At 46.3% G+C, this 5,560-nt stretch overlaps 1 long non-coding RNA gene across 1 annotated transcript; it reads right to left on the bottom strand.

Annotated features, from left to right (window-relative positions):
- Nucleotides 1-1,432: 1,432 nt before the first annotated feature.
- On the bottom strand, nucleotides 1,433-2,006 carry LOC308317453. The gene is made up of 3 exons (XR_013964261.1): nucleotides 1,951-2,006; nucleotides 1,718-1,857; nucleotides 1,433-1,567 (listed from the first exon to the last, which is right to left on the bottom strand). It is a non-coding gene; the product is annotated as an uncharacterized lncRNA (long non-coding RNA).
- Nucleotides 2,007-5,560: the final 3,554 nt, after the last annotated feature.

Genomic DNA, 5,560 nt, shown 5'->3' with positions numbered 1-5,560 from the left:
TTCTATATTTTAAGTGTTGCAGCATTGAAAACTATAAACATTATTCAAAAAAGTGTGTTAGTGCGTTTGCTAACGCATGTCGGGTGGTGTAGTTTCAGACTCTATATATATATATATATATATATAGCATTCAGAGATTGTGGAATATAGTTGTCTGGCTGTACGCGAGACTGTAGTCGTAACACGATGTGTGTAACAGCACGTTATCTACAGTTGTTACTGTAATTGTTACTGCATGTATGATAACGTATACGTATCCACAGTGTAGAAACCTAATTGTTACTGTGTTATCTACAGTAAGAAACATCATGTTCAGACAGAGCCGCCGCCACCGCAGTAATAAACCAGCGGTCGTGTTGACAGAAGACACCCGGTGACAGTGCGGAGACACACACACACACACACACACACACACACACACACACACACACACACACACACACACACACACACACACACACACACACACACACAGAACAGACAGTCATCCATATATAGCTGCCTGGGACAACAGACTATTGACCCTGCCTAGATTGGATTTAGCGCCCGGGCTGCGTAGGATCCCCGGCCCTGCTCGACATGATGGATTATTGTAATGGCCACCTCACTGTCCTTTTCTGACACATTTAAATGGCAATATATTTGAGCATGACAGAAGGAGGAAATTTAACCCGTTTAGGCCTGAGGACGATTCTAGTTCTACAAATGTCGTTCTAAATCCTGATAGTTTTCTGAAAAAAAAACCCTGTGTTTCTATGTCAGTGGTTCTATGTCAGTGGTTCTCAAACTATTTCATATATAAAAAATATGAAATTGGCCGCTGACCCCCCATCTGAAAATATGTAGTTCCAGAGAAACCCATGAAGCAAAGATTTGTGTTTTAAAAGTAAACGTTCGCTTTGAAATAATATATATTCAAAGATTTGCGCCACATTATCACGATTTTTCTAAAATAGCAGAACCTATACAAGCTCATAGCGCGGCACTCGGTGCCGCGCTATGAGCTATTTTTCAGGTTTTTCAATACCTATAAAGTGTAACATAATCCTTAAAACACCAAAAGGGGTTCCCGGCCAGAATGCGTTAACATCTCAAAGCCCCCCACCCCCCCCCCATTCATATGTTTTCCACATGGCGGTGTTGCGCGCCGAAAGCTGGGTTTTTTTTTCCCGCGCGTGACACCGCCGCGCGGTGAGGCATTAATTAGGTTTGCGGCCGTATTAAAGGGCAAATGATAATATTTGAGCGGTAAATAAAAATGGGTCTCATTATACGCTGACATTATGGGGTTAGGGTTTAGGATTATGCGATAACATAACGGAGCTACTTAATTAATTAAAGCATTCTGAACTTATAGTTCAATATTAATATATATATATCGTTGCTGTCGTGGAGAAAACTCACCTAACTCCTTAATTAAATCAATGCTATTGAACACCCTTTATGTCTGTGTGTTGGGTAAAAGAATATTTAACCAATGAAAAGTAGTAAAAAAATGCCTCGGAAAAAACCTCTTAACTCCATTGGACCCTTAAACTGTCTGCTATAAAGCAGCTAACTCCACCACCTCCCCCCCTCTCTCAAACTGTCTGCTATATAAAGCAGCTAACTCCACCACCTCCCCCCTCTCTCAAACTGTCTGCTATATAAAGCAGCTAACTCCACCACCTCTCCCCCCCTCTCAAACTGTCTGCTATAAAGCAGCTAACTCCACCACCTCTCCCCCTCTCAAACTGTCTGCTATAAAGCAGCTAACTCCACCACCTCTCCCCTCTCAAACTGTCTGCTATAAAGCAGCTAACTCCACCACCTCTCCCCCTCTCAAACTGTCTGCTATAAAGCAGCTAACTCCACCACCTCTCCCCCTCTCAAACTGTCTGCTATAAAGCAGCTAACTCCACACCTCCTCCCTTCTCAAACTGTCTGCTATAAAGCAGCTAACTCCACCACCTCCTCCCCTCTCAAACTGTCTGCTATAAAGCAGCTAACTCCACCACCTCTCCCCCTCTCAAACTGTCTGCTATATAAAGCAGCTAACTCCACCACCTCTCCCCCTCTCAACTGTGCTAAAGCAGCTAACTCCACCACCTCTCCCCCTCTCAAACTGTCTGCTATAAAGCAAGCTAACTATAGATAGATAGATAGATAGATAGATAGATAGATAGATAGATAGATAGATAGATAGATAGAATACTTTATGGCAGTTTAAGAACATTTACAGAAAATTACAGCATTTAAAAAAAACGCCAAATGACTTAGACACAAAAAAAGCCTTTGCTTGTTTCCATTGTGGTCCACTTTGTAACATGAAACTATACACATACATACATACTGTACAGACAAAACAACATGGAACATATAATAAATAATCCTTATATAAGGCTGGAGCTATATACATAGGACAGCTCCACCACCTCCTTCCCCCTCTCAACTGTCTGCTATATAAAGCAGCTAACTCCACCACCTCTCCCCCTCTCAAACTGTCTGCTATATAAAGCATGTTATAATGAGCGTAAACATGACAAGCGGACCAAAGCAGGCCGGACAGGTTCATCTGTCTGGTTACAGAGAAGCGCCACACAGTCTATAGAACTCAATGTAAATGAAGTAGCTCTGAGCCAACAAGACACTATGCCTTCTCTCTATCATGAATAAATATTAGTGCTGCTTGCTCCTCCCGGCCTCGCCTTGTTGCTTTCCGTGTGTGTGTGTGTGTGTGTGTGTGTGTGTGTGTGTGTGTGTGTGTGTGTGTGTGTGTGTGTGTGTGTGTGTGTGTGTGTGTGTGTGTGTGCGTGTGCGTGTGTGTGTCAACAGATATCTTTACATCTTGATAGCTATAATACACAGATGTTGTTGTGGTGATGATGAGGAGGAGTCCAGTGTTGGAGATATAACCTGCACCTTTGACCACAGTCTAGACTCTAGAGGAAGCCTTTTTGACCAAGTCATTAAATACCAAACTCTTCTAAATAGTAAATACCACCTCAGAGCTGGGCTGTAGGTGCAGAATATTTGTTTTTTTTAATATTTGGCAGCCTATAGGGCATATATACGCACAGATTGGTTATTGTACTTGTTAAGAGGGTTCCAACAACTTTGGGATGCCCAAAAAGAGGCAAAAAAAAAGGCTGCAAAGTATTGTAATGTCTCTGCTATAATCGTCAGCCGTCACTATGGCAGAGACGCTGCTACTCATAACCATATATAGATGCTGAGTGACATGCCTGTTGTACCATGAAAACACATGATTTTTTAAGGGTAAGGGCCGATTCATACTCCTATTTACAGCTGTTTCGGCGCTGTAGTGCCGAAATGATTTCGGCTCGTCAGAGATTTTCAGTAGCACCGAAGAGCCGACTTTAGGACGGTACCCTCGCCCCCCCCCCCCCCCCCCCCCCCGAACCTCAATGACGTCACATTGTAGGCTCTACAGCGCCGAACCACTTTTATTCGGCTCTAAAATAGGAGTATGAATCGGCCCTTTCTCTACTGCAACTATACTATTTGTGCCCTTGTATGCATCACCTTTGTGTGGATGTGTGCGTGCGTGCGTGCGTGCACGCTCTGGGCTTGTAGATCAGTTGCTATATATTTCCACCGAGCGAACAACATAAACGTGGTGGGTGTTCAGGTTGTCTTCATCATGGCGACAGTCAGTGGACGATACGATACGGAGGGACCTTCCTTCCCAGTGGAGAGGTTGTCTGTCTTGTTATGAAAGACCCCCCGTTCAGATGGTAAACACAAAGTCATTAACCTCTGACCCCCGCACGCGTCCCACCACACCCAGCAGTGAGGGGACGGGGGGGACGGGGGGACGGGGCATAATGTCAGTGTTTGGAGAAGAGAGAGAGAGACTCCTGGTGGGTGCGGGGAGGTGTCAGGTGCCGAGATGGGCTCGTCAAAACGGGCTTTAAGAGCCCGGAAGCGACATTGACAGTCGTTAGCCCCGGATAAATCTCCATTCATGTTTGTAATGTCCTCCAGGAGAGACTCCGAGAGAGAGAGAGAGAGAGAGAGAGAGAGAGAGGGAGAGAGAGAGAGAGAGAGAGAGAGAGAGAGAGAGAGAGAGAGAGAGAGCGCCATCACAGCCAATACTACGTGTTTTACCACATGTGGAACCCTGGAGGGAATAACGTGACTCGGGAAATTGGGAAGAAATTAAATGGGGGACGGCGGCAGGGAGGGAATATTTGGTTACTGGGAACGACAGAGGGAACGACAGAGGGAACGACAGAGGAACGTCAGAGGGAACGACAGAGGGAACGACAGAGGGAACGTCAAAGGGAACGACAGAGGGAACGACAGAGGGAACGACAGAGGGAACGTCAAAGGGAACGACAGAGGAACGACAGAGGGAACGACAGAGGGAACGACAGAGGGAACGACAGAGGGAACGACAGAGGGAACGACAGAGGGAACGACAGAGGGAACGTCAAAGGAACGACAGAGGGAACGACAGAGGGAACGACAGAGGGAACGACAGAGGGAACGACAGAGGAACGACAGAGGGAACGACAGAGGAACGACAGAGGGAACGACAGAGGGAACGACAGAGGGAACGACAGAGGAACGACAGAGGGAACGACAGAGGGAACGACAGAGGGAACGACAGAGGAACGTCAGAGGGAACGACAGAGGGAACGACAGAGGGAACGACAGAGGAACGACAGAGGAAGACCAGAGGACGACAGAGGAACGACAGAGGGAACGACAGAGGGAACGACAGAGGGAACGACAGAGGAACGACAGAGGAACGACAGAGGGAACGACAGAGGAACGACAGAGGAACGACAGAGGGAACGACAGAGGGAACGACAGAGGGAACGACAGAGGGAACGACAGAGGGAACGACAGAGGAACGTCAGAGGGAACGTCAGAGGGAACGACAGAGGGAACGACAGAGGGAACGACAGAGGGAACGACAGAGGAACGACAGACTGCTCCACAGTGACTTCCAACGAGAAGAGATGGAAAAGAGAGGATCGCTGGGATAATATGTGGGGGGACCGGTTTAACACTTTGAAACCGTGGAAAGCACGTATGTGTCACGTTTAGGTTTTAACAACGGTGGTTCTCATAAAGTATATACAGTAGGAGATTATACAAGCAGCACGTTCACACTGTGAACTTGTATTACTGTATACATCTGCTATTTGTGGAAATAATATTGAAAATGGTTGGAAGCTAGACCAGCTGATTGGAAGGTATATTTGTAGAAATAATAATAATGATAGTAATCTTTATTTATAAAGCGCTTTTCAAAACAAGAGTTACAAAGTGCTTTCCATGGAATATAAAAAAGGCAATACATCAGTTTTAAATGTATGAAGAAAATAAAAGAAAGAGAGAGAGAGAGGGAAAGGAGAACGAGGTGACGAGCTAGCGGCGGTCAGGACAGCAGTGCAGCGTTAGCTCCATGGCGCATCACGGCGGCCACATCAGAGGAGTTGATTTGAACAACGTCTCTGGTGACAGAGCGCTGTCGCCTGGCCCGCCGCCGCGCTTTAAATAGTTTCTCTGACGACAGGGGGAGGGGTGGGGGGTGCGGGGGATAAGC

This window comes from Protomyctophum bolini, assembly GCF_963924005.1.
Source record: "Protomyctophum bolini genome assembly, chromosome: 6".
NCBI classification, from domain to species: domain Eukaryota; kingdom Metazoa; phylum Chordata; class Actinopteri; order Myctophiformes; family Myctophidae; genus Protomyctophum; species Protomyctophum bolini.
Note: the sequence above shows the minus strand (reverse complement) of the source record. Positions and strands in the feature narration are given on the sequence as shown.